Below are 16,897 nucleotides of genomic sequence, written 5' to 3' on the forward strand. Positions count from 1 at the left end.
GACAATGACTCTCTGTGTATAGAACTTCTTCCTAACATCCAGCCTGAACCTCCCCTGGCACAGCTTGAGACTGTGTCCTCTTGTTCTGGTACTGGCTGCCTGGGAGAAGAGACCAACCTCCACCTGGCTACAACCTCCCTTAAGGTAGTTGTAGAGAGCAATAAGGTCACCCCTGAATCTCCTCTTCCCCAGGCTAAGCAACCCCAGCTCCCTCAGTCTCTCCTCATAGGGCTTGTGTTCCAAACCCCTCACCAACTTTGTTGCCCTTCTCTGGACACGTTTGAGCAACTCAACCTCCTTCCTAAACTGAGGAGCCCAGAACTGGACACAGTACTCAAGATGTGGCCCAACCAGTGCAGCATACCGGGGGAGAATGACCTCCCTGCTCCTGCTGGCCACACTGTTCCTGATGCAGGCCAGGATGCCATTGGCCCTCTTGGCTGCCTGGGCACACTGCAGGCTCGTGTTCAGCCTACCATTGAGCAGCACCCCCAGGTCCCTCTCTGCCCGGCCGCTCTCCAGCCACTCTGACCCCAGCCTGTAGCACTGCATGGGATTGTTGTGGCCAATGTGCAGAACCCGGCACTTGGATGTGTTAAATGTTATGCCATTGGATTCTGCCCATCTGTCCAGCCTGTCAAGGTCCCTCCGCAGAGCCTCTCTACCCTCCAGCAGATCAACTCCTGCCCCCAGCTTGGTGTCGTCCACAAATTTATTGATGATCGACTCAATGCTCTCATCCACAAATAGGTGAAGGAACTTTTCACCACTGTCTCCAGCAGTTTAGCCCCTTTCACATCAATAGCTTCTACCATATACAGCTCTTAAATGATGGCTAAAAATTGTTACAAAGGATGGAATCTGTGTGCACTTAGTAATCAGGCCATGAGTAGAGTGGCTCAAATATACGACATAAATAAAGAATACACTTCAGCTGAGTGAGGTAAATCAGAAAAAGTTGGTCAATCTGGACCCATCTGTGCTTCTAATCCTCAGCTAGTGTCACAGTCACCCATGTATTTTCATGATGTTCTGCATGCTTGCTTGCTTTGAAGGGTTAGGACCCAGTTTAAAAGGCAATGACACATGCATCTTTATCTGTAAACCACTCTAGCTGGCATCATTCAGAAACATAAACAGCCAGTAAAATGACAGCAGTGTTACTGCCACTACTTTAAAACCTTAGCAGTGTCACATTCAAAGTCAGACCCTTATTGCTTACTCTACAGATAGGTAGCTGTGTCACATTTATGGGGCATCCAGACTGACTCCACTTTTCCTGACAAGACTGACCCAAAGTGACTTCCACTTTTCACCTCTTCTTAAGTAATGCTTCAAGGTATCTACTGGCTTTATGCTGTAAAATTCAGAATCCTTATAAACCTCAGCTTGAAATCTGTAGAACAGAAAAGGGGGAAAAAAAAAGACAATTCAGGGTGACAGGTTTTAATTGTTTATGAAGAGTCTTCACAAATTACTTAGCTGGAAGATGCATTTTCATTTGCAGATTATTTATTTGGTAACAAAAGTATGGTGGTTTTAGGCTATGCCTTTAAGATTTAGTTACACCACACACCAAAGTTCTAGACACAACCAATGGTTATGCAATACTTTTAATGTAGCACAAAATGACATTTCTAATGAAAACGTTTCTGAGCTGCAATAAAGCAATGAGCAGGGGAGTATGTTAATCATTAGTGTCATGTGCTAAACCTCATCCCTGAAACAAAGTGGCCCAAAGATGTGATTATCCCACAATAATCACTCTGTGTGTTTTGCCCAGTTGCTCAATGATGTAATTAGAATTGTGTTAAGGGTGCATTTTGAGCATCCAAACCCATCAGAAACATATGGAACCAATACAGGAAAAACACCACTGAAAAGTTGTTGGTAGGATGTTGGGCTGTCAGATACTATTTGTGTAAGTTTAATTGCACTACTTGGACTTTAAATTTCATAGCAATTTTTAAGTCCTATATAAGATCACAGAATCATATTGGTTGTAAAAGACCTTTAAGATCATTGAGTCCAAACTTTACCTAACTACCAAGTGACATGCTAAACCACGTCTCTCATCACCACATCTGTGCATCATTTAAACACATCCAGGGGTGGGGATTCAACAGGGGGAGCCTGTTCCAGTGTTTGAAAACCTTTTCAGTGAACTTTCTTCTAGTATTCAACCTACACAGTCTCAGGCTGCACCAGGGGAGGTTTAGACTCGAGGTGAGGAGAAAGTTCTTCAGTGAGTGAGTCGTTCATCATTGGAATGTGCTGCCCAGGGAGGTGGTGGAGTCACCATCCCTGGAGGCGTTCAAGAGGGGACTGGACGTGGCACTTGGTGCCATGGTCTAGTCATGGGGTCTGTGTTGATAGGTTGGACTCGATGATCCTTGAAGTCTCTTCCAACCTTAGTTATACTGTGATACTAAAGATATGGACTGGCAAAAGGCTGAAGTCCATAATTAACATAATCCAGAGAAATACAAAGATTCTGATGCAGACTTCATTTATATCAGTGTCAAAATTCACTTTTTCCCCTGAATAAAATCAGGATGAGACACAATGACATTAAAAAGGATCAAGTGTCATCTAATAACAATGTCTTAAAACAGGAGAGAAGGAAAGACCATTTGGATTTCTCAGGCAGTACAGTTTTCCCTGTTGAGTGGTTTCCAGACTTGAAGCTTCCATAGCTCCAAGTCAGGCATTAAATTTTTAGCTGACTTGCAATACTGATCTCCACATTATTGATAAATGACACAATGTACATGAGATTTCATAGCCACATGCCACAGGTGAATAAATGTGTCAGACTTTGAAGGCAGAGGAACTCCAGTTCACAGCACTCCCTACTGCTAGTGTTTTATTTCAAAACCCATGAAAAACATTACAGTCCAGATTAAATTATGCATTTCTATTCATTCTGTGGTGAGGACTAAGGCATGTAAACTTCTGTCTTCCAACATGGATGGTGATGGCTAATGTTAATAGGCTCAACTGAGAGCAAAACCAAGGTGGTTCAACATTGATGACACACATTATTAGGAATGGTATTATAATCTTAAAATTCAAGGTTTGCCCCTTGTAATATTGTAAGATACTGGAATGAAGGTCTGTACCAATTGAGTTGTTCAATTTACCTAGAATCCCAAAGCCTTTAGAAATCTGAAGTGCTCAGATATGACTCTCTGACCTTTACTGTATTACAAATAGGTCTGATTCTCAAGATCCACATCCATTAAATGCTTGAATGAGCTCCGTATTTATTGTTCTTTCATCTCATTAAAACAGCTAAAAGGTTGGGAAAAGGCATAATATAAAGAAAGGTCAAGTGGTAATCATGGTGTGAAATGCTGTTACATGTGTAAGTATAATAATTCTTTAGATTTTATGCTCCCTGGAGGAGAAGTTGTTCAAAACTGTTCACCTAAAAAGGTTTATTTTGTGCTAAATATATCTCAACAGTACTAAATGGGGGAATTAGACTGACCTTTTGCTCCTCTGCATATGCAATGGTCTTTTCTTGGCTCACTTTCTCTGTTGGAAAACATATAGAATAGAATTAACCAGGTTGGAAAAGACCTTTGAGATCATTGAGTCCAACCTATCACCCGACACTCTCCAATCAGCTAAACTGTGGCACCAAGTGCCTCATCCAGGCTCTTCTTAAACACTTCCAGTGATGGTGACTCCACCATCTCCCTGGGCAGTCCATTCCAATGGCCAATCACTCCTTCTGTGAAGAATTTCTTCCTAACATCCAGCCTAACCCTCCTCTGGTGCAGCCTGAGACTGTGCCCTCTTGTTCTGTTGCTGGTTGCCTGGGAGAAGAGACCAACTCCCACCTATCTACAACATCTCTTCAGGTAGTTGTACAGAGCAATAAGGTCTCCTCTGATCCTCCTCTTCTCCAGGCTAAGAAACCCCAGCTCCCTCAGCCTCTTCTCATAGGGCTTGTGTTCCAAACCCTTCCCCAGCTTTGTTGCCCTTCTCTGGACACATTCCAGTATCTCAACATCTTTCCTAAACTGAGGGGCCCAGAACTGGACACAGGACTCAAGGTGTGGCCTAACCAGTGCTGAGTAGAAGGGCAAAATTACTTCCCTGCTCCGGCTGGCCACACTGCTCCTGATGCAGGCCAGGATGCCATTGGCCTTCTTGGCCACCTGGGCACACTGCTGGCTCACATTCAGCCTACTATCAACCAGTATCCCCCAGGTCCTTTTCTGCCTGGCTGCTCTCCAGCCACTCTGACCCCAGCCTGTAGCACTGCATGGGGTTGTTGTGGCCAATGTGTAGAACTTGGAACTTAGATGTATTAAATCTCATGCTCTTGGACTCTGCACATCTGTCCAGCCTGTCAAGGTCCCTCTGTTCCCCTCAGGAGGGAATCACCAATAACAAGCCCTGATGTGGAGGGCAGGCTGTTTTGCTTTAGGCAACACCTCAGATGGTGTCTCTTCTGCCTTCTCATTCACCTCAACTTCCAGTGCCCCATACATGTTTTGCAAGGGCAGCAGGGAAGGTGAGGGGAGCTGTGAGGGTTTTACTTTGCATCTCCTAACAGGGACCTGTATCCATTTCCTACTGCATATTGGGTCACCTCCCTCTGCTAGGGGTGCCTGCAGAGCGTGGTTCCTCAAATCCAACTCCCTTTCACATTCTCTTACAGTCCTAAATCTAGCAACTTCTTCCTTCAGTTCAGCCACCAGATTAGGCAGATAATGGAGCTGCTCACACCTAATGCAGATGTTATCCCCACTGCCCTCCATTTCAAGTGCCAGGCTCCAGCAGTCTCTGCAGCCAGTTGCTTGGACACCAGCCTGCTTAAGTTCGACCTTAGCTTCTGTACCTTGATTTCTCAGTTGCACCTTTGAGTCTTGAGAAGCATGTTTGTGTTTCAGATCTTCTACCTACAGGGCAAAAGGTAATGTGTTCTTTGGAAGTGAGAATCATTACGTATGGTTCTGGAAACGTTATACCACATGAGCTCCAAAAAACTGAAATGAAAACAAACCTTCTGTTTTGTGGGTCTCAATACTAAATGCTGTGTTTTCCTTTTTTTATTCTGTTTCTATTTGACAACACCTTGTTTGCAGCTCACAGAATTTTGTTGACATAAAGAATTTAACATTAGAATAGCCTAACTGCTCCCGTCAGGGACTCCCTTGAGACGCTCAGTTCAGCTGCTGAGGTTGTGTTTGTAACCAGGTGTCTCAGCAGTGCAACGAGGCCTGCAGAACCTAGCAATGATGCAAATATAAAAGCAAAAGGACACTGTGGAAAAAATGCACAGTAACCACCCTGAGCAGGTAATTCCAGCAGAGGTCTGCTGAAAGGTTAAGACAGACTCCCAGATGGATGAACAAAGACTACCTGTTAGTTTGCTGAAATAACAATTTATTGCCTGCCAGGTGAGAAACCCATATCAATATACCCAGTGACAATATCTTTCTGTGTAAAAAGGAATCATTTCAAGCAGCTGATTTTGGATAGGAGGAAGACAAATATTAGAAGGGTTAAACTTTTATCATCTGGAAGGTTTTAAGGGCTTTTCTTCTTTGGTAGGCTCCTGGAATCTTACAAACCCTACAAAAATCTACCTTAAACATCTCAAATCTCTTCATTCACTGTATTTTGCAGTTTATTTGGGTTGGATTTATATCCTTTTCTTTCTGAAAAAAAACCACTAAACAGTATTTGATATTCTTGTGTAGAACTCCAGAGTGCAGGATAACAATGGCTCAGTGTTCAAGCACCTGGACTAGATAGGAGCTGCGGCTCTGTTAACAAAACACGCAGCACCTAAAATGGTCAAATTGCCTCTTGGTCATTGTTAAATCTGAATTAAAAGAATAAAACATTTCAACAATTTACTAGCATGGGATTCATTATTAAAAATAGATTTGAAAAGAAAAACACAAACCAGTTACCCTTTTCTTTTGACCATTTATTTTTGCAGGTCTGCAGCTAGCAAAATGGGAATAAGCCAGCTAGCTCCCATTATTAGCGTTATGCAGTAGCACCAAGATGTAATGTTATGCAAAGACTGCAACCAAGCATTTCAGTTGCAGGTTTTTTTTATACAAACACACAGAGGTTTTATTTTTGATAAAGAAAACTGCTGGATTACAGCTTGCTTTCACCATGTGTAAAAGAGATTATGGAACACGTGTGGGTAGAGTAGAGGGAAAGCTTCAAAGCCTCCCTCCATTCTCTCTTTGTGGACTCACCAGCCACAAATAAATTGTAAACTGACTAGGAGCTATGGGGCACTAGTCCCACAAGGAGGTGACACCACCTGATGGAAAGGCTCCACACTTGCTCCTCTTGCCTTCATTACCCCCAGCTGGCCATGCACAAAATCTCCATATTCAGAACTGTACCTTCTCTTGCTCCATGGTTCAGCTTCTACTGTGGTGCTTGGTTTCTATCTTGTCCTTTTATTGTGGCCCCACTATGCTCCTCTCCCCTCCAGATTTTGTCCTTTCTCTTCTTTCCAAAACTAGCTAAAGAGCTCAAAGGCTTCTGCATGAATGAAAACAAACAAGGGGACACAGTCTCAAGCTGCGCCAGGGGAGGTTTAGACTCGAGGTGAGGAGGAAGTTCTTCACCGAGCGAGTCATTCGTCATTGGAACGGGTTGCCCAGGGAGGTGGTTGAGTCATCGACCCTGGAGGCGTTCAAGGGGAGATTGGACATGGCACTTGGTGCCATGGTCTAGTCATGGGGTCTGTGTTGATAGGTTGGACTCGATGATCCTCGAGGTCCTTTCCAACCTAAGCGATACTGTGATACTGTGATACTGTGAAAAAAACCAACCTTCAGTTTCCAGAATGGGGTAATTACAATGAAACAAACAAAAAAATGCTACCCTACAACCAATAAGTCTAATGAAAAGGTGTTGCAATAAACCCAAAATTAGTTTAAAAAAATGAAAGAAAAGGTTGTGACTTTCAGTTTGCCTGGAAAGATCCTGTCTTCAGTGACTGTATGCCATTCACCAAGTGCTCCTTGTGTCCCAACATCTCTTCGCTCTTCTTCTTTAGGAGGATCTCACAAAGCGTGATTTACTCCAGAAAACTCTTTGGAGTGGTATAATTGTATTGCCTCATAACAATTTCATTTAGCACTCAGGATAGTCACACTGGTATGGGCATAAGCTGTGAAATCACAAATGGAGTCCTGGATGATTAGCTGAATATATCCAAAGAGTAAGAAGAAGTGTTAAGTGCAGGACCAAAGAAATACTTCCAAAACTAAGTGTATCTATGTAGGTCAGAAAAGACTAAGTTTTTAAGGATGCCTCATTCACAAAACTACTCTGCAGTTTACCCTTAACATAATTCTGTCAGCATGTAAAAAACATTAAAGCAAAATGAGCCTTCCCCAGTCTTTTTTTGATGCAAAAGTAGTTATGACTTAATGGAGTTCATAGGCACTCCGAGGTGTGACTATTGATCAGCAAATTTGCAGATGACACCAAGTTAGGAGCAAATGCTAGTCAGTTAGAGGAAAGAAGGGCTCTGCAGAGGGACAAGTACAAGTGCCAGGTGCTGCACTTTGGCCACGGCAACCCCATGCAAAGCTACAGGCTGGGGCCAGAGTGGCTGGAGAGCTCCCAAACAGAGAGGGACCTGGGGGTGTTGATTGACAGCCACCTAAACATGAGCCAGAAGTGTGCCCAGGTGGCCAAGAAGGCCAATGGCATCCTGGCCTGCATTAGGAATAGTGTGGCCAGCAGGAGCAGGGAGGTCATAGTGCCCCTGTACTCTGCATTGGTTAGGACGCACCTTGAATACTGTGTCCAGTTATGGGTCCCTCAGTTTAAGGACATTGAGACACTTGAACGTGTCCAGAGAAGGGCAACAAGGCTGGGGAGAGGCCTTGAGCACAAGCCCTATGAGGAGAGGCTGAGGGAGCTGGGATTGTTTAGCCTGGAGAAGAGGAGGCTCAGGGGTGACCTCATTGCCCTCTACAACTACCTGAAGGGTGGTTGTAGCCAGGAAGGGGTTGGTCTCTTCTCCCAGGCAACCAGCACCAAAACAAGGGGACACAGTCTCAAGCTGTGCCAGGGGAGGTTTAGGCTCGAGGTGAGGAGAAAATTCTTCACCGAGAGAGTCATTGGCCATTGGAATGGGCTGCCAGGGGAGGTGGTGGAGTCACCATCCATGGAGGTGTTCAAGAGGAGATTGGACTTGGCACTTGGTGCCATGGTCTAGTCATGAGGTCTGTGTTGATAGGTTGGACTTGATGATCCTCAAGGTCTCTTTCAACCTTAGCGATACTGTGATACTTATTCCCTATGTTCCACCAAGGCATAGAATCACAAAATACACCTCTAGCTCCAAGCAAGTCTCAGCATGCTGCAGAAAGAACCTCAAAGCGGTTCTGTGGTCCCAGAGAGAGGACTGTGCTGTGGGCTACACAGCACTGCATAGGATTTCTCTCTTGTCCCAGGGAGGAAAATGCATTTATCAGACTGGAAAACTCTTTTCACATACTATATGGTAACCCAAACAGGATAGCTGCATTTAAAACAGTTCCAGATGGTCATTCTGTTAGTTATTTCTAACCAAAATACAAAGGTAAAATGCCTGTCTCATTCACCTCACAGCAAGAAGGGAGGTAGTTCCAGGACTAAAGCTCAAAGGTATTTTTTCTATTTCCTTTGAAAACTGATGCAAGAAATACAAGATACTTCTACACTGCTCAGAATTAGAGCATGCTTCTCCAGGATAAAGCTGAAATAAGACATTCCCCAATGGAGTTTTGTTTTAAAGGACCCTATCTACCTGAGTTACTAGACTAGATACATAGCCACGTCTAAGCAAGAGTCCTGCATGCAAAATTAACAGGGGAAATAGTAAGGAAAACTATTTAACTCCATCACTCTGACTTCCATTTTGTCCTCTATGACTTCCAGCATGCTTAAACTTTGTAATTTGTGGAGTCACATCTCCCTCATTTTAATGATTATTTATTGCGTTCTGTACAAGACAAACCCGGTTCAATTAATCAAGGGAAGCCTAAAAATCAATTAATATGAATTAAATGAGCTACACTGACTCTTAGGAAAGTCACACATAATTTACCAAAGCATTGTCAATAATGCTTAGGGAACTGTGGGAAAATTGCTCACGAGTGGCTGTTGATGCAGTTAAATGTTTTAAGCCTACATCATTAATATTACAATCAGGTTGATGCAGAAAGACTTGCCATTTTTCACAGTAAGAAACCTCATTATTTTCTTGTGACTTTTTAAAAGCTAGTTTGGAGGAATGCTTATTTCACCCACGATTACAAAAACAGAAATTAAACCAAGAACTAAATAAAGAACGATTTGCATTTAGGGAAAGCAGAAAGAAATTGCTGCACAAATAAAAAATAATAAGGGGGGAAAAAAAAAAAAGATAAAATTAGAGCATCATTAGTTGAGGCAAAGCTAGCATAAATTAACCTAAAAAAATTAAATGTTTGTAAAAGCAAGGCTAGTCAGCAGGAATGGAGATTTTATGCAGATTTGAGCAGCTCTTGGCTTCCAACTGAAATGTATTTTGGCCTTTTCTCTCCTCCTCCCCCCTCTTTCTTTACACACCCTTCCCCCCCTCCATTGTTTGTGACACACGCACCCTGCAGTACCGCTCTTCCTAGCAAAAGGCAACCTCCTTGCCCATGATCCTTATGAGAGGTCTCTACTGAGCAGCCCTGAAAAGCCCTCTAACAACAGTTTCATTTGTAAATCCGTGAGGGAAGAAGTGGGTTCCGGTAGAGCTGGAAGTGGCCCGAGACAACTTGTCTCAATGGGGCAAAATAACTATTGTTACCGAGCTTAACAAAATGGCACAGCATGGGAAACACGCCGAGCCAGAGAGCAGCTGGTTGTAATTCACACTGGTTTTCAGAAAACACTAATCGTTCCCCAACAGACCTCTTTGAGGATTGGTCTTCCCTGCATTTTCAATTTGTCACTTTCTCTTATGATAAGGTCAGCAGTGACAGCACTTCCTGACATTAACATCTGTGGCTTTTAAAAGGGTCATTGTGGAACTACTAATTGCAGTAATTTCATTAGCATAAATTATTTATTCTGCCATTCATTTGTCTCCAGGAGTGGTTGGTTTTTTTTTTGGGGGGGGGGGGGGAATTGGTGTATTTTTTTTCTCCTTTTTTTTTTTTTTCTCCTTTTTTTTTCTCCTTTTTCTTCTTCTTTTTTTTTTTTTTAATACTACATTGTACTTTTCAATATATGCCCATTCAGGGCTCTAGTCAAAGGAAATTATTATTGCTAATTTAGCCTTCTTTAGTAAAAAAAATAAGGCAAACAAAAAAGAGCTGATCCAGTAACAAAATCTGGCTTAACTGCACTTCACTAGAAAGCATAAAATAGCTTGAAGCCAATAACGAAAATTAGCCTAGAAAAATCAAACCCATTCAATAGTCTTAAAGACAACTGAGCCTATGTGCAGTCTGAAAGAAAACACAAGGGTGAAATCTGTTCATTCTTATGCAGTCTCTCTAGTCTAGGCCTTGGCTGGTGCACTTTTACACATGTTAAAAAACCTCAAGGCAAGTTACAAGTTGAGTTTAGAAAGGAGCTTTGCCTGCATCCTCCCTCTAATTTCCCTCAGGACCTAAAATAGTCATTACCAAATTGCTAAATATTAACTCTTTACAGTTAGCTTGACTTAGCTGAAGCATCCTGAACCACAAGCAAACAAACACCAGTGCCACTGGACCTAAATGCATCTCTCAGATAACAAAACTGAGAGCAAACCCAAGCCAGCATCTGACTGAAGGGAAAGGTAACTAGGAAGTGTATGTGGGTACGCAGTGGGGAATTTATGAGACCAGGGGATAGGACAGAAACATTTCTTCAGGCTGCTTCTTTGCCTGCCATATGCTGTAAAAAACTTTGGAGTAAGATAAACTAAGAGCATAATGAATTTATCCTCGGTACTCTTAGTGTGCAGTCTTCAGCACCAAGCAGTGGGGAAGCAGCATACAAAAACAACAGCAAAATACTCCACGGAGATAGCAGAGATGTAGGTTGCTGTTGTTTTGAAAGGCATGGATTAAACCATTCTGTTTATTTTCTTCTGTACTCAGTGCTGGTAAGTGACACCAGCTGAAAGTAAGGAAGAGAGATGGGTTGTCACATTGAATTTGGAGACAGAGACATTATTTGAAATTACTATAGATTATGTTTTACAGCAAATGAGGTACAAAGGCTGCACAGTGTTCTTTTCTTGTGCTCTTTTAAAATGAAGTTCAGCAGTTTGAGCACTGTAACAGAAGAGGGCTCTTTTCCTTTCTTTTCTCCCAAGAAATCAAATACATGCAAATTGATTACATTTCTGATGTTCTCCATTTCCCTCCAAATATCTCTGAACTCATTGTCTCTTGTCTTTAAGCCACACATTGACCAACTTCATTCTGAGTGAAAAGGAGTCGAGGTGAAATACTTTCAACTGGCATCATAGTTAGGGAGATTCACTTGGTCTTTCTCTTCAGATACTTTCACACAGTGCCAATGGGACATTCACTGCATCCTTCATAACACATACTGATGCTGCAGGTCACCATCTCCCTTCTGAGCTCAATCTGCCCCTCTTCTTTCCTTGAATAAACTGTATTTCCAGAAAACTGCCTACGCTTGCTTTGGAGATAAAGAGATGGAGAATCTAAGACTTCCTTCTCAACTCCCACAAACGCTGTGCATTTATTATGGCTTTCTCTTACTATTTAAACCCAGGTTTTTTTTCCAGTTTTTGTTAAAGCAACATAGAGATGATGTGATATTTGTACAGAACTTTTAAGAGGGAAAAAAAAAAATCAGTCAATCATTAGCTTGACCCAAAGCTAACCTAATGAAAAGTTATCTGTAACATTGTTACAGAGTGATGAACAACAACAACAAAATCTATTAATTGCTCTTGCTGCATTTTTGGAAACTCTGAAAAAGGACAACTAGGACCCAAGTGTCAATTATGCTAAAATAATTGCTCAGTAATAGACATTGCACTGCTCACCATAAGGGACAGCATGATTACAGTATGTCTCAGAAGTCCAGTCATACACAAGTCCTGGCTAACAAGACTTCTCTGTAACATCCTATTCTCTAAGAGCAAACAGAAGGCTTTCTGAAATAGCTTAAACTCCATAAGCAAATGATGTATGAACACATCATTGAGATGAGAGTGGAAGAGAAGACCACCTCCCAAAAATCTTCAACAGAGAGGAGATGGCAGATTGCAGATAAGATTCCCTCTTCTTCAGGGTGGTCCTTTTCCACCCAGCCCCTCTCATCCTTTTGATAGCCTGATACAGCTCTGCAACTCTTAGTGTGTCCCCTCCCTTTACTAATTACTTCACTGTGATCATTATTCCTTCACCTCCCTTTTACTCCTCCGTGTACTGTTTGCTGTACACCTCTCCTACATTTCTAGCTCAGTTTTGCTTTTCTGCTTCTCTTGTCTGAGTACCCCTTCAGTCCTTCCACAATGTCATAGTTTCTTCGTTATTTCAGCACCTGTTTTCCCATCACTTTCAAATCCTTCACCTGTCTCCTTCTAAAATTTTTTTGCATTGTGCTGTCTGTTGATCTTCTGACCAACTGCACATGTAGACACGACTCAGGCACGCAGAACTGCTTTACATGTGCTGATGACACAGAAACCTTAGCTGACAGTCAGTGAAGTGCCATGTTATTTTGTTAGTTGCCATTTACTTCACTTCACTGAGCAGGGAAGATATTTACCAGGAGCAGCTGAAACCAGTGGGAAAAATCAACAACTGCTTTGATCAGTGAATTATTTCCTAAATATTAATATATATATATATATAAAATTTAAAATAATATTATTTAAAGTTTCAAAATTCCACAAAATAGTTTCAATATTAGAAGCCTAAATTCTGATGACTAGATGTTTTTTTCAAAGGAGAAAAGTATAGTTAGTTAAAGATCTGAAGTATAAATCAATTCTGTTCACATAATGCTATCAGTTTCTTTCAAATAAACGGTGATCTGTACGTTAGTATCGCATTAAAAATTAGTGCAGCTTGACATCACACCCCCATAGCTCACCAGGCAACAAATAACTCTCCTGATTACACTTTAAATCTCTTATGAGCTGCTGAAATAAAGCAGAAGGCGCTGGCGGAGAACAGAAACCCAAGGATCTGTAAACATCTCCTTCCCCCGCAGCCCTGCAGGAGGCACCCGCAGGCCGCTGGAGCGCGGGCGGGAGCCGGCGCCGAGGCAGCTCCGCCGCTGCCTCTCGCCCTCGCATATGTCCCGGGGAGGGGAAGTGCCCACGCCTGGGAAGCAGCTCCGGGCATCTCTGAAGGTTTCCCTTATTTTGTATGAATCTGAATGGAGGACAAATGCTGTAAATGCATCAGACATTTCCCGGGGACTGGTGCTACCACTGACTAAAACCAGACGGCTCTTCCTTGGGCGTTCCTTTAAATCCTCGGGTTTTCATCAGTAAAAATCCTCCATACAAATAAATGGTCCCAAATATGAGAGCAGTCCAGGATGAAACTATTGTAACTGTGCAATTGCTGAAGGAAAGTAAATCTTTTCAAGAGCTATGTGAATTACTCCACCAGCAAAATACCTGTTAGTCTCATCACCAGCACAACAGAGGCAGCTTGTCAAAACTCTTAGAAGAAGATGAGAATATTCCATTTTCCTGAGAGAAAACTCACTAATGCATAATTCATTCATTTTATTATTTATTTTTTTCTCCTCAAAACCAAGTCACACTCCAGATCAATTAGGAACAAAAAAGAGAGTAATTGCCTAGATACTAAAACTCTAAGTACATTTGGCATGTGGTTACAGGGGAAATTTTCACCTGCTCATCTGCTGAGCAGAGGGAAACCCCTTCTTTAGTTAGCCTGGACCATGCACTACAGTGTTTCAGCCTTGCTTGCTACAACATTGGTGAATATATTTAACTGTATTGAAAAGGGCCAAATATATTCTGGAGGCTCTGGCCAGCCTGATCTAGTGTGGGGTGTCCCTGCCCATGGCAGGGGGGTTGGAACTAGATGATCCTTGTGGTCCCTTCCAACCCTGACTGATACTATGATACTATGATTGGTAAGATCCTAAAAATCCTAGAACTGAAGGACTCTGCAAAGATGGTGCTATGAATTACATGCCTCTTCCCCTCACTTCTCTGCCTGTGCTAGAAAGCTCTCTAAACTCTGCTGAAGGAATGGGGCAGTGACACACTGGGAAAAAAAATCAGCTTATCACAGGATGTTAAGGGTTGGAAAGGACCTCTGGAGATCATCGAGTCCAACGCCCCTGCCAGAGCAGGACCATAGAATCTAGCACAGGTCACACAAGAATGCACCCAGATGGGTCTGGAAAGTCTCCAGAGAAGGAGATCCCACAAGCTCTCTGGGGAGCCTGTTCCAGTGCTCGGTGACCCTCCCAGTAAAGAAGTTCCTCCCCATGCTGAGGTGGAACCTCCTGTGCTGTAGTTTATATCCATTCCCGGTTGGTGCAGTGTTGGCAGACCAAACAGGAAATACATTTTGCTCTTTTTTTAAGCCCAAAACTCACTCAAAATCTTCACTGACTTGCTTGTCACCTTGCTACTGCCTGTATGACAGCAGAAAGGTACAAAAGTAAAAAGTAATATATTATAGAGTGCAATCAGGAAAGTGTGAGAAGTATTTTTTAAGTGATACAAAAGGCAATAGTTAGTTTTGGCAGGGGTGAGCTTGAACAACATCAAAGGCAACAAGTATGCAAGAATGAGTAAAAAGAGCATTGTAGGTTTTTTTTCAGCTTATTCATTTATCGATCTTTCAATGATCTCCATTGATTGCTTGGAAGACTGGTGAGTTGAAACTCTGTATCTGGACCCCCTCAGCCTTCTCAATGAGCCTCCTGCTGATGGAGAGCAGAGCCACCCGCAGCCACTCGTGAACCCCATCAATAGCTGTGCAGTTAACTACGGCTGGGAACTTCCCAGCTCGTGCTGGCAGTGTGGCACTGGCAGGAGAGAAACACAGAACGACCTCAGGAGAGAAGAGAGGAAAAAAGGGGAGAAAAAAGAATCACACAGCAAATTGAGGCGATCAAAGACAGGCATGCAATGAACCGTGGCCCAGCACTGGTGCCAACCAGTGCACAGCTGAGGCTCCAAACCAAACTTGGCAGCTATTAAACTTCGTCAGCTACCTTGGACAAACAGGTTTTACTCCCTTTCCACCATACAAACACAGCATACTTGCAGCTTCCTTCCCCTCTCTCCACACTGGTATCAGTTACTCGGTTTGATAGCTATAAATAATAATGCAGCCACAGGGCACTGACCGGCATGTGGGCAGCCAGAAGGCACACATTCAGCTGGTCATGGTGACACAAATGCAGTTCTTGAATGGCTAAATCTATTCAAGCCACTTCCTGCCATTTTACTACACATTGCAGCCCCTTTAAAAGAGCAGGAAGAAAAGGAGAACCAGATCTTAGTTTGTACATTAATTTTTTGGGGACTGGATAGAGATGTCCAAATGGGGGTAGCCTAAAATATTCAAAGGAAAACAAATCTATGATTGGCTGTTAACCTCACCAGGCCTACCTGAAGTGATTCACATTTGGGAAGGAAGTCTCTCAGTTATATCTATGGTCCTGCTAACTGTAGTTGGCATATGTTTTGGCCCTTGTATTTGGTTTTGGTTGGTTAGAAAAATGATGGACATGAGGCTAAGACAGGACTGGAGTTTCTCCTATACTCTTCTTATGAAATGAGCTGTTTCTGCTGCATAGGGCTTCTCAAACCATCAATATTGTTAATTCCAACAGAAGATATAGAAATGGTATGAGAAGAGTTTATCACTTCCCCAACAGACACAAGAGTCAGGACAGAACCCAGGCCCACATGCTAGGCAAGTGATTCTGCCTCTGTAGTAATCAGGAAGCGATATCATCTATTAAGACAAAGCTGGAGGAAAAAGGAAGAAGAGCAAAAAGTTGCAAGAAAAGAAGGGGAAAAAAAAGACTGAAGAAAGGAGGAGATTGACCTGGGACAGTACTTCACTGGGTTTCCAAGCAGTCAGAGAAGAGAAAGATAGTGATGAGTGGATATTAACAGTGGAAGAAATTTCGGTGGCATCTTCTCTAGAAAGAAGATGATATTGAAAATGGACAAGACTCGCCACAATACATCATAGTCTTTTAAAAATACACCTTTGCTCTGTACATCACCACAAAAATTTCTGTAATCATCCTTTAGTTATGAGCAAAGATGAGTAAGTTGCATCAGAACACAACAAGAAATCTTTTGCCATTATTCAGAAAACCCTCTTGAGGGGAAACTATTTCCTGGGCCATTTGTGCGTTATCTAAAGCTTGGATTTTATGCTGGATAACAGGGCTTGGCCTTTTTTATTATGCCCATTCTGTTTTGCAAAATCAATTAGGAAATGGTCCCCTCTCACAAGCAGTGGTCAGGCTGTATCTCACAAAAAATATCTTTCTCATGGCTGTACAAACTGAGTGGGATTCTGAGGTTATTGAAGGCTTCAGGTCAATGACACCATTTTCAGAATGGTGAGGTACAAAAGCAGGAAAAGCACAAGTGGTCCTTCCTGTTGGGATCCACAGTGGAAGCAGAGGAGGTGAAAGGCAGAAGACATGTGAAACAGTCTTAAAATAGAAAGGGAAAGACATGGAAAAGGGCAAGAGGAAGGAGCAAGGAAGGCAAACAGAAGCAATAATAGTCACTCCTGTTGTGACAGGCAAGAAGAGAAATGATGCAGACTGAGGTGCCACGTAAAAGGGAGAAGCATTGACTGTAACCTTTACTTTTTACTTAACTACCTGAAGGGAGGTTGTAGACAGGGGGATGTTGGTCTCTTCTCCCAGACAG

The 16,897-nt window shown here is 42.6% G+C and overlaps 1 long non-coding RNA gene across 2 annotated transcripts in view; it reads right to left on the reverse strand.

Moving 5' to 3' along the window:
- LOC137448194 (uncharacterized) overlaps positions 1–16,897 on the reverse strand; it is a 73,697-nt gene that overhangs the window by 31,882 nt on the left and 24,918 nt on the right. The window contains exons 3-4 of one of the 2 annotated variants that reach the window (XR_010988998.1): positions 3,494–3,540; positions 1,294–1,396 (exon numbers count right to left, since the gene is read on the reverse strand). This is a non-coding gene — a long non-coding RNA (uncharacterized lncRNA). Of the gene's footprint in view, positions 1–701; positions 1,397–3,493; positions 3,541–16,897 lie in introns of those variants that run through there. The other variant, XR_010988997.1, reaches the window with a different exon arrangement.

The sequence above is a fragment of the Melanerpes formicivorus genome, unplaced genomic scaffold, assembly GCF_026170545.1.
Source record: "Melanerpes formicivorus ecotype bairdi unplaced genomic scaffold, bMelFor1.0.p_v2 SCAF_23, whole genome shotgun sequence".
NCBI classification, from domain to species: domain Eukaryota; kingdom Metazoa; phylum Chordata; class Aves; order Piciformes; family Picidae; genus Melanerpes; species Melanerpes formicivorus.